This window comes from Python bivittatus, unplaced genomic scaffold (genome assembly GCF_059951505.1).
Source record: "Python bivittatus isolate LINGU-HERP-01145 unplaced genomic scaffold, Pbiv_v1 ctg000700_np1212, whole genome shotgun sequence".
NCBI classification, from domain to species: Eukaryota; Metazoa; Chordata; class Lepidosauria; order Squamata; family Pythonidae; genus Python; species Python bivittatus.
Genome location: NW_028277098.1, coordinates 79,600,637 through 79,613,610, shown reverse-complemented (window position 1 = coordinate 79,613,610; position 12,974 = coordinate 79,600,637).

The window sequence follows — 12,974 nt, the reverse complement described above, 5'->3', positions numbered from 1 at the left end:
TTGTGTACATTTGGCAGTTAGTCACAATGAAAAGCATATATAATATCAGCATAAAATGTGTCATTGAGGCCTAGAGGGAATATCACGTGTCAATCATTTCTGAACAGAGAAGTTAGAGGAAAATAGTTGGTGCTGCAAAGCTTTCTTCCTTAAAATATCATTTATATATTACACCAAACAAAGACAAAACAAAACAAAAAACAAAAAAAACAATGTAGCTTCAGATATACAAACATTTTACAGGATACTTGAAGGATCATAAGGATCAGAAGAATATATAAATATAATAAAAATACAGGCTTTGGTTGATTATTTTAAGAATAATTATCTAAAGCTTCTTTTGTTAACAGGTGAGAAATAATGAAAGAGTAAATTTTAATCATTATTCTATGATATCAAGGAAATTTGAAACTATTATATGAATGTAATAGGGAATGGACAATGGAAGAAACAATAAAGATTGCTTTTCTGACAGTGAATGATAGCTTTTGTTTATTAAAGTGTACATTGTATTGCTCATCCTCTAATATCTCAAAATGTCACTTAGCTGAGCTCTGATAATATGCAGACATTTATTAACATTTATGAATCAATTATATTTAAATGTTGTTTTTTCATTAATAAAATGTAAAGGCAAATCAGCTAAAATCTGAAAATAGTTGTCAGCAAAGATTTGCCTGGAAAACTAACAGTGAACATGAAACTGCCAACCAGTCATTGATGAAATAAAATGCAATTCCAGAATAATAATAATAATAATAATAATAATAATAATAATAATAATTATTATTTTATGGGGAAAAGAAGAGTGTGCTTTTTAACTTTAGAAGGCAAATGGTGCTGGTTGGAGATGAGAGCTGAAGTCCAGTGCAGCTGGAAGATGGGGAAAGCTGGGGTGCATTTACAGAGATGGATCCATTGATTAGCCCTCTTTCATTTTAAACAGAAAGAATCATTACATGATTACATTTTTAGCAAGACTTTTTAAAAAGAAAACTATACGTTGATTCCATGCCATGCAGGACCATAGAAAAACTCAGAGACAGCAATCAATGGTGAACTTTGCAAAATACCTCTAGATACCAGCAAGTGCTCAAGCAAGTTATCACATTTATAAGTATATCCCTGTATAAATAGCAATGTTTTGACAGCATTGTGCAGTTAGACAAAGAGGGAAATTGTCCAAAAATAACAAGATTATCCTCTTCTTCTCCCCCCACTTCTGCTCCCTTGTGAGGGTTATAGATTCAGATTAAAAAAGAAAATGTTGATTCTTATCAAGCTCTGAAACAGATACAGGAGGGGCAAATATTTATTCTGCTATTGACCTTCTCTGGCAAACAGTGCTGTTAGGTGGTTTGCAGCTTCACACTTTAGGGAAGTGAGAAATCATAAAAAAGGAAGGTGAGAAAGGGTTGAAGAGAGACAACAGATTGTGCTGAGAGACTATAATGAATTCTGCGAATGGCTGCACTCTGAAAAGCCATTATCACAATGAATACGGCTAAATAAAATCCATGGATTTTTAGAGTGACATCTGTCCAAACAAAAACAACCTTTCCCCTTACTAGGATGCCAAGATTTCTGTCAAGTCTATTGAGCCAAGGAAATAATCAGCACCTGCTTTGAGCTATATATGCAGAGCTGCTGCGTGCGTATTTAGCATTTAGGTTTACGGATGTTAATTTTGTCACCAGGTCAAGGCTCTGCCATTAAGTGGATCAGGAGTCTTGACTCTCAGTCACTCATGCCTTGGTCACCTCCAGAATGGATTACTGTAATGCACTCTACATGGGGCTACCCTTGAAGAGCATCCAGAAGCTACTACTGGTGCAAAATGCAGCAGCACAGACAGTTATGTGTGCTCCTTGATCGGCACACATTACATGACTGCTCTGCGAGCTGCACTGGTTGACAGTTTGCTTCCAGGTTCAATTCAAGATGCTGGTAATGACCTATGAAACCCTGCATGGCATGGGGCCAGGTTATTTGAGGGACTACATCTCCCTGGTTGCATCTACCCATCCCATCAGGGCTGGCAGGAGAGGCATGTTACGGGTCCTGTCTACCAAGCTATGTCATCTGATGGGACCCAGGAGGAGAGCCTTTTCTGCCATGGCCCCTGCCCTTTGAAACATAATTTCCTCTAGGTTAGACTGGTCCTGACCCTGCTGGCCATTCAAAAGGCTCTCAATACATGGCTTTGTCATTGTGTCTGGGGATCCAGTGGTGATATGGAGCCTGTTAGCTGGCTGCATTGTTAGTCATTGTATTGATTGTATTCTCCTGCAAATTAAGTTTTAACGGTTTTAATTGGTTTTTAATGGCTTTCATTTTGGTTGTTAAATTATAACTATTGTTTTCTGTTTTTAAGTTTGTGAGCCATCCAGAGTCACACTACATAAATTGAATGAATAAATAAATAAATACATACATACATAAATAACCAAGCATCTGGTCAGCATGGGCCATACAAGTAGTCCTCTACTTATGGCATTTGTTTAGCCACTGTTCAAAGTTACGACAGCACTGAAAAAGTGACTTATGACTGGTCCTTGCACTTATGACCATCACAGTGTCCCCACAGTCACATCATCAAAATTCAGGCACTTGGCAACTGGCATATATTTAAGATGGTTACAGTGTCCCAGGGTCACATGACTGCCATTTGCGACCTTTTCAGCTGGCTTCCGGCAAGCCAAATCAATGGGGAACCATATGATTCACTTAACAGCCATGTGATTCACTTAATGACCATGGTGATTCACTTAACAACCACCACAAAGAAAATGTGGTAAAATCAGGTGTGGTCACATGATGCCTCACTTAATGACCAGACCACTGAACGATGAATTTTCCAGTCCCTATTGTGGCTGTAAGTTGAGGACTACCTGTACTAATCAATTTATGTGTTCCAGAGTGTGTCCTTCTCTCCCCCAGTGGATAATTATCATAGGCAACCATATCTTTTACAGGTGCATAGTAAGGAGCTGGATAGGCAATCCAAAATTTTTGGACAGAGATGCAAAAGTACAGATCTGGGTCACATCCAGCCTGCCAGCATCTCTTCTGTGTTTATGGCCTGCTGGAGGATGTGTCCTCAGATGAGGAAGATGGGGAGGAAGTAGAGTCAAAGGCACCCAGTAGAAGCAGTCCTGTTGCTGGATATTCTGGCAGTGGGGTTAAGGGAGAAGATGGGGACCTTAAATCTTTCAAATGCTGAAGACACCAATTTCAACCCTTAAAACTCCTGAACCCCTCCCAAAACATACCCCTTCCCACTTTTCACATGCAGTTCTCAAAGTGTGCAAAGCCTGTTCTAGCCCTCACACCATCAGAAATTGTACAGGAAGAAGGCGATGGCAAACCACTTCCAAAAACGTTGCCAAGAAAACTGCAGGGACTTGTCCAGGCAGTCACCAGGAGTGCAACACTGACTCAAAGTCACCAAAAAACAAAACAAAACAAAGTTTGTGTGTTTCAAACAACTGGGATGACTACAGTGAAGGCTCAACCTTGAATTGCCATGAAACAAATCTGTATAGGCAAACCTCCTAAGCTAAACTCAGTATGATTGGCATGCTGAGACCCTAGCCTCAATCCGTGGCATCTCCTGTTAAAGGAACAATTTTGTTTTAAGATCTTGGGAAGCTGCTATGGGACAGAGTTGACAATGATCAAGGGAATAGATATAAGTCATCTTAGTTTTATCCTCTGGAGTAATGGTCAGCACAGTGAACCTTAAGACTGAGTATGAATTTGAACATGGATTTTCCAGTTCTATTTTACAATTCCAATTGCTCCTCTAAGCCTACCATATCTGGGATTCAAAAACCTGAATCACTGTAAATATTTGCTGAGGTCATAGGACTGTCAACCCTTCAAGGTAAGCCAGGTTAGAAAACAGGCACTACAAGGATTACTGGAACCCTATTGTTTTAGGGAATAATAATAGAATCTTGGAAGCCTGTCTGAATATCTTTCTGCTCCTCTTACTTTGAGTTTCTTTCTTAGCCCTTCTTCTTTCCCAGGACTGAATTGTTGTTTACTTAACCATTCTTTCATTCCTTCTTTGAGGTTATTTCTGTTCTTCTCCACAAGAAGCCACATTTACAGGGGCTATTTCTTAGTTGCTTACTAAAAGACCTTGGCTATGGGTATTCATCTGCTTTGGGTTAGGGTGGTCCTTATTCTTCAAAGACGAGTTGCCTGACAAGATCATAACCACTGTTGGCTCCAGAGACTCAGGGTTGGGACCACATCTAGAATTTCCAGGGTTCCGACCCATTGGCTTTTCTCACTAGACTCTTGTATGTTTGAATCTTGGGCACCTCTTCAAGCCAAAATGACAACAGTTGTCTATTTCCTATAACCAACTTGGATAAATCAAGCTTGAATGGTATATAGGCCAGTTCAGTATATATTATACAATTCAGTCAGCATTGTGCTTGATCACCCTAAGTGCCACATGACACAGTAATCTTGATGGAGTCAAGTGGAACTGGCTACTAACTGGGCAAAACTACCTTGGAATTTTATGTAAGTCTCCCTGAATTGCTGCAATAAGTTGGAAACATAAGTCACCTTGAATTGCTTTCTTTTCATGGGAGAAAATCAAAATATGAATGTGACAAAGAAGTGCAGCCTTCAACCCCAGCAACCTTGAGCACAGCATTCTCTAACATCTCAGAGAGAAAAAAAATGACATTACATTTTTAATGTTTTAGAGAAAGACTCCTTTCTCTTTTTCCATCCACCATCTTTCTGTCCCAAACTGACTTTCTTCAAGATGCTATAATTTTAGTGAGTTCCTCATGAGAACTGAGACACTGCCACTATGCAATGACTCAAATATACCATGCAGATTGCTCCAGAGATACTTCTGGATCAAGTGATTTGTATTTAATAATATGAAAGAGTTCACATAAAGGACAGTGTCCTGTTGACAGTTTGCAATTTGAACTTGGGAATGTGTATGTGTTTGCGTACAGGCATGCAGGTGTTTATCCAGCTGACAGCTTTAATAATAATCAGATGGGGAAAGTGAAGCTATGCAGCAAACAAAGTTAAAGCTCCTGGCATCTGTCTGACAATTTGGGGGTATATCTATATGTGAAGTTTACAAGGTACCTTTTTCATGGCTTCTCCAGGATCGTCTGATGCCAACATCACTAGGCAAATGATCATCAAAGCACTGGGCAGATGATCATCTTCATAATGATGCCATTCATGGCTAATTTTCCAGGATTGGAAATGAACTGTAGCTGCTGCGGCTTCCACCTTTGCCGCATAGCAACGAGAGCAGAAAGTCAATTAATTACCATCTTGGTGGAATCCAGGGGCCCTTTCATCTTCAGCTCAGTCGAGTGTGTAATGGAAAAAGGGAGAGAAACAGACTGCATCTGGCCAGTAGGGAATTGAATGACAAAGTGAAAGATGAGCACTGGGGGGGAAAAAACAAGAGGGCGCACAATAGGAGGTGGTGGACATAAAAACTGGTTGTATGAGTTCATTTTGTGCACTAGCTGGGTGAGAAAAAATAGCTACTGATCACACAATTAGATTATTATAGAATTGTATCCTAATAAGCTTTGCTCTTTTGTTAATCTTACTATGGAATTTCAGAAGATTTATCCTACTAGGTCTTTATTATGTTGCTCCAGTGCAGATACAACTCCTCATCCTGTTTCTAAACATCTCAAAAGCTTGCCTGTTTGGCTTGAAAGGACTTCTAACCCTCAGTAAATCCAGCCCTTTGAAGACCTGCTTTCATCTATCATCCCATACTACCTTTGCATATTAACATAATTTTTCTTTTTCTTTTCTTCCTTTGCCATTCTGTGAGTCATAAAGTCCTACCGTGAATTACTTTTACAGTGTGCATCAGTTTATTTATTTTTGTCATAGTAAAAGTCAAACAAATCAAGCATATATGACTTTGGGAAGTAGGTCTCAAGACTTAAGTTACATTGACTCAGTAAAGGACATTTGTATTTTTAAATATAAACTAACCCTTTGCTTTATAGCAACTTGACTAAGATGCTTATGCTAATATCACTTAATTAGTTTTTTTATTCAAATACTTGTTTATTCAAATACTTTAAAAAGGAAGACATGTCTTATCATTGCTTAAGGTTGCACTGACTAATATATATATATAAGATGTTGGCTCTACTCTTTAGTAACTCATTGATCCTTGAAGCAAAGCATTAGTTCATCTGAATGTAACATTTGAATTGGACAATAGCAGTTAAAGCTTGAATGAAACACCATTTTTCCCAGTATTCAAAAGGAATGCTAGGTATAGCTCTTATCGCTTTGGCAATAATATGATTACATGCTTTCAATAGCTGAGTTGGCTTCAGTATAGGATTAGAACCAAGGGATGGAGAAAGGGATCCAAAGGAAAAGATATTGAGATTTAATTTACAAAATGTTATAATGCAACTTATGAAAATGTATATTTCCAAAAATAATAAAAATGAACCTGTTGGCAATCATGAATATGCAGATTCAAGTCCTGTTGCATCAAACTCCTGCGTGTAATTTTTTTACAAATAAGTCCATGCTCATTTTATGAACTGGATGCTCCCATCTCAGCAAAAGCTTTATTTGTAAAGCTTCTTGTAACAATTGATAGATCCTTTTCAGAGATGTTCATGCAGTGTAGAAATGTTCATGGTATATAGTGGGTCAGTGTCTATAGCTTTGCTCCAATATTCAGAATATGCTTTGGACAGGAACCTATGTGTATGTATCTTGAATTTAAGTAAGACCACCTTTACATGTAATCCATGATTTTGGATTATAAATAAGCCATGTGCAAAAATAAGCTTACTGTAACTGGGCTAAAAAAAAAATCTGGACAAACATCAGCAAAGAGTTAATTTATCTGGCTTTTAACAGCCCAAATATGGCAGGTCAAGCAAAAGAGACTTTAAATGTATAGTGATCCTATAGGCATGCTTTTACCTTCCTTGTTTTATACATTAACTTCTATGTTTCATGAACATCTGAACTTCTACATAAATTGAAAGTCAAATAAATAATATTTGACGATTTCTTCAGCTATTTTTGCTACCATGTCTGGACTGCAAAAATCTAGATGGCAGCAGAGAAACAGAAAAGTAACTCTGCTGACATCTACTGGTTGTTCAGATCTATACAGCTCAGATAAGGTAACCCTATTCCCTCCAAAACTTAGCCACTGCAAACAAGCTCTTGTTGTCTTAAGATGATCAGAAGTGGCTAGCAGCAAATGTACATGCTCAGCTTCAAACTTAAACAGAACTATTCTCTTAACTTAATCAAGTCCCAGATATAAGTACTTACATATCTTCAAAATAGTTTTCATCAATTAATTCCAACTCTATCTAATAGTGATGGAACCCTGTAGATCCATTTAAGAGATGGCATTGCTAGATAAAATGTGCATTTAGTAAAAGGGTGGAGGAGTTAAGATCAAAAACAGCATTTCAAAAACTTGTTCTCGCTTTCTGGAAGCCAATTTTCAATAGGTCCCCAATTGTCATGATTTTAAAACTTCCTTAATTTCTCCCCCAAACCACTCTCAATTAATTAATGGAAAAAAATGGCAACAGGGTTGCTTTGGGTGCTATAAACTCATAGCCTATGGACACCTATCAGTGCCCTGTTTGACTTTATTTTTTAATAATAATAAAAAAGGAAGCTAACCTGCCAGGAAGCAAAGCACTAGCCTTTAATATACAGCACTGTGCAAAGGTTTTAGGCAGGTGTGAAAAAATGCTGTAAAGTAAGAATGCTTTCAAAAATATATATTGTAATTGTTTATGTTTATCAATTTACAAAATGCAAAGTGAGGGAACAGAAGAGAAATCTAAATCTAAATCAAATCAATATTTGGTGCAACTATCCTTTGGCTTCAAACCAGCATCAGTTCTTACACTTGCATACTTTGTACACTTGCACAAAGTCAGGGATCTTGTAGGATTAGTCAGGTGTATGATTAACCAATTATACCAAGCAGGTGCTAATGATCATCAATTTCATATGTAGGTTGAAACACAGTCATTAACTGAAACAGAAACAGCTGTGTAGGAGGCTTAAAACTGGGTGAGGAACAGCCAAACTCTGCTATTAAGGTGAGGTTGTGGAAGAGAGTTTCATGTCACAGGTCATACACTGTGGCAAGACTGAGCACAGCAACAAGACACAAGGTAATTATACTGCATCAGCAAGGTCTCTCCCAGGCAAAAATTTCAAAGGAGACTGGGGTTTCAAGATGTGCTGTTCAAGCTCTTTTGAAGAAGCATAAAGAAATGGGCAATGCTGAGGACAATAGATGTAGTGGTTGGCCAAGGAAACTGAATGCAGCAGATAAAAGACACATCATGCTTATTTCCCTTTGACATTGGAAGATGTCCAGCAGTACCATCAGCACAGAACTGGTGGAAACCAGTGGGACCCAGGTACACCCATCTACTGTCCAGAGAAGTCTGGCCAGAAATGGTCTTCATGGAAGAATTGCTGCCAAAAAGCCATACTTCTGATGTGGAAACAAGCCTAAGTGACTCAACTATGCACGAAAACATAGGAACTGGGGTGCAATAAAATGGCAGCAGGAGCTCTGGACTGATGAGTCAAAATTTGAAATATTTGGCTGTTGTTGTTTAGTTAAGTTGTGTCTGACTCTTCATGACCCCATGAACCATATTGTGCCAGGCCTTCCTGTCCTTCACTGCCTCCCTGAGTTTGCTCAGTTTCATGCTCATTGCTTCAGTGATGCTATCTAACCATCTCATCCTCTGCTGTCCCCTTCTCCTTTTGCCTTCAATCTTTCCCAGCATCAGGGTCTTCTCCAAAGAGATCTCTCTTTGCATTAGGTGACCAAAGTATCTGAGCTTGAGCTTCATTATTGATCCTTCCAATGAGCAATCAGGGTTGATTTCCTTTAAGATTGACTGGTTTGACCTCCTAGCAGTCCAGGGGACTCTCAAGAGTCTTCTCCAGCACCACAGTTCAAAGGCATCAATTCTTCGGCGCTCAGCCTTCTTTATGGTCAGCTCTCACAGCCATACATTACTACCTGAATTTGGCTGTAGCAGGAGGCAGTTTGTTTGCTGAAGGGCTGGAGAGCGGTACAATAATGAGTGTCTGCAGGCAACAGTGAAGCTTGGTGGAGGTTCCTTGTGAGTTTGGGGTTATATTTCTGCAAATGGAGTTGGAGATTTGGTCAGGACCAATGGTGGCCTCAATGCTGAGAAATACAGGCAGATACTTATCCATCATGCCATACCATCAGGGAGGTGTGTGATTGGCCCCAAATTTATTCTGCAGCAGGACAATGACCCCAAGCATACAGCCAATGTCATTAAGAACTATCTTCAGTGTAAAGAAGAACAAGGAGTCCTGGAAGTGATGGTTTGGCTCCCGCAGAGCCCTGATCTCAACATTGAGTCTGTCTGGGATTATATGAAGAGACAGAAGGATTTGAGGCAGCCTACATCCACAGGAGAACAGTGGTTAGTTCTCCAAGATGTTTGGAACAACTTACCTGCGGAGTTCCTTCAAAAACTGTGTGCAAGTATACCTAAAAGAATTGATGCTGTTTTGAAGGCAAAGGGTGGTCACACCAAATTTTGATTTGGATTTCTCTTCTGTTTGTTCACTTTGCATTTTGTAAATTGATAAACATAAACAATTACAATATATATTTTTGAAAGCATTCTTACTTTACAGTATTTTTTTGCACCTGCATTAAACTTTTGCACAGTACTGTAAATTTTATTTCAAAGAATGCTTCTCAGCCTTACATAAGCTCACTGTCCAAAAATTTAAAAATGGTTGGGAGGACCTGCTTCAGACCTTGCATGATAATCTCTTAGCTATTCATTAAAAGAACCTGACTTGTTTTAGTCTTCCATGTGAGCCTGAAAAAAGGTGATATCACTTTAAGAGTTTCCATAACTTTAAGGACGGAATTCCTTCAAGCGGTATGTCAGGTGTGATTGGGCAGAATGGGTCACATCAGTTAAGCAGGGTCATCTTGTGAGACCCAGTAAGTGTGTCTTCTCTGTCATGACACCTGCCCTCTGGAATGATATCTCCTCAGATATAAATGGCTCCCACCCTGATGATGTTCCGGAAGCTATTAAAGACCTGGCTATGCTCCCAGGTTCAAGGTAGAATGAAGGTTGAGTCTCCACTCAGTGGATTTTCTTTAGCTATGTTATTTTGAGGGATGTTAATGATTCTTTTTTGTGTTTTGCATTTTTAGTTTTAATTGTATGTGGCCCAGAGTTATTGCAATTAGCAGCCTATAAATTGTATAATAAAGTACATAAATCTTTTTTGCAGGATCTCAGAGCAGCCTTTAAAAGGCTGGGTTCCTTTAAAGAATAGCAGAGTGTGCAGTTTATACAGTTGTGTGAGGTCTGACACATTTATTTAGCTGACTCCTTGACTAAATGGAGGAAGGGCTGTTCTCCACATAGGGTAGATATTCCAAAGTCCCCACCTACCCTCCCATTTCTAATGGCAACTGCAAAGTGAACACCTAATCTTAGGCTGACTTCACACAACACATCTAGTTTTTGAATTAACCTTGGTTTGCATAGTAACTTGAAAAGTAGCCAAACAGACTAGATTTATATACAACATTTAGCAGTAAAACAAAGTAGGGAAAGCATGCAGAACATGGCTTCTGGAATTCTGTACTGGAAGCTGCCCTAGATGGTATCTGTATTGTCTTCTGTGTAATGAAGTAATACATTGTCTGTGTAGGTGATGTGTATTTTTCTACTTTCCCCTTCTGTTGTGTCTGTGTATTGTTTGCACAGGGCAGCTGACATATCTGACCAGGAGGGGTAAATGTTAAGAATGGATCAGCTGATACCATTCTGACCAGCTGCCTCTCCCATAGCAATGCACTGAGGGAATTTGCTGGAAAACTTTTTTTTTTTTTTTTTTTTTTTGCAGCCCCTGGTCTGATTCAACCTAGTTTTGATCTCAATCTTTCTTTTGCTGACTTCTTCTACATAGCAAATTTGGTTCCACTTTGTTCCATTTTCAGAGTTAACTTACTCATGGACAGATATGAATGGAAGGACAGATAGAGTTGCAAGTCCCCTTACATAATTGCTTTCCAACGTTCCATTTCCATAACCTCATTTCTCCTTGATATACCTTTTTGAGCTGCATAGATGATGGGTCTTTCCTTGTGAGGCAGAAGCGATTCTGTGATTTGTCTTACTGAGATGCTTCACATTCTTCTGGGGATCCTTTGGCATGTTTAGCAGGCAGAAAATGCTTCTCTGCATATTACTGGGTGGACAGGAGGGGGCAATCACAGCTTCCTAAAGTGAACCAAAAAAGTATCTTCATTTCACTTTTGAGGGGGCACATTATTTCACAAAGCTACTGTACTTTGAAGTTTTGTAAAACCCTAGTAAAGGCTACTTCAGCGTAGCATATCAAGTGAATGCATCTGCTGGAGTTCACTTGTCCTGGTTAAACAACTTATCTGAACACAGCTATTAGATTCAGAGAGAAAATAAGGAAGTATCTAATTTTTAATATATCCAATAGGGAGTAGGGGTGTGAATGTAACACCTGCCTGCAACTACTTAAGCCAAAAGCATTTTTGTAGGATTGCATAGCAGCTGTGGAGGACAACCAAGTGATCCCAAGAAAAGCTGTGACTTTTTAAGTACTTGCAGACTGGCACATGTACTCTGAAGCATCCTTTTGCTTTACATCTGAAGCATTACATAGCCCTAATACCCAAGTTTTTAGTAGTTGGTGAATTGAGAGTTAATACTCATACTTTAAGCTGAGACCAGACATAAACAGGCACATAAACATCTAATGAATACATAACAGAGGCCTGTCCAGGCTTTGACATAATGGAGCATGTGAAAGGATGAACTCGCTGCCTTGCAGTTCTCCCTCCTGAGATCCAGGGTTTCATGATGCCTGGAAAAGAGGCTTAAAACAGCCCTACCTTCTCCTTATTGGAAAGCGTGTCTCATAAAATGGGCAAAAAACCCAGGACATGTGGAGTGGTGGTGAAAAAGGAGTTGAGCCAAGCAGACTGCAGAGAAACAGGAAAATCCTCCAATCCCAAAGTAACCAAACTCAGCAGCAGTCCTAGGACAATGTGAGGAACCACAAGCTTGGAGCAGCTGCCCAACAGGCAAGATGTGCTGAGGCAGATCCAAAAGACAGGGAGAAAAGCCCAACTACCAGCTGCAAGCAGCAGCCAAAACAAGCCCACAAGAGTTCCACAGACTCTTGTGAAATAGTCCACAAGAGTTTCACAAGCCAGGTCCAAGAAAAGAGGACTGTGAGGGTGGGGGGTGGGGGAGAGAAAACTCAAATACTGTAAGACTTTAGAGGAGGAGTGAAAAGAGCGTTCAAATATACAGTAAATGGACTGTGTTTGGCTACCAGAAATGAAAACCTGGGGAAATAAGAAAGATGCAAAGAGATAGGAAATACTTAAGAGAGGAAAACATACAGCTAAGAACACAGGGATAGGAAAATAGACATAAAATATAGAGGTAGAAATGTATAGATTAATTAAGGTATTAATTGTAAACTAATAGCAATAGACTCTAGGGTAAGCAGTAAGAAAATAAGTAGGAAGTAGACATAGGGTTAGTATTAAAATTAAACATAAGATTGGGATAATTATAAACATTTTAATTTTGTATAATAAGACAATCCTTAGTGAAGCAAAAGCAAATCTTAAGCTTTGTGTCTGTGGTCTGCACCAGCTTGAAATAACTCTAACAGGGCACCACTATTTGGAGGTTTAGATAAACTCATGAGCTCAGTTGTGCCTTCATGTGGTTCATTTGCCTTTTGATCAGCAATCATTGTCCCACTCAGGATAAAATTTAGGTTGCTAGCAGATTTGGAACCAAGCAGATTTCTGGGGTGGTGGTAGTGGAGGGCAAGACTAGCCAGAGATATTTTCTGGTACTCTTTGT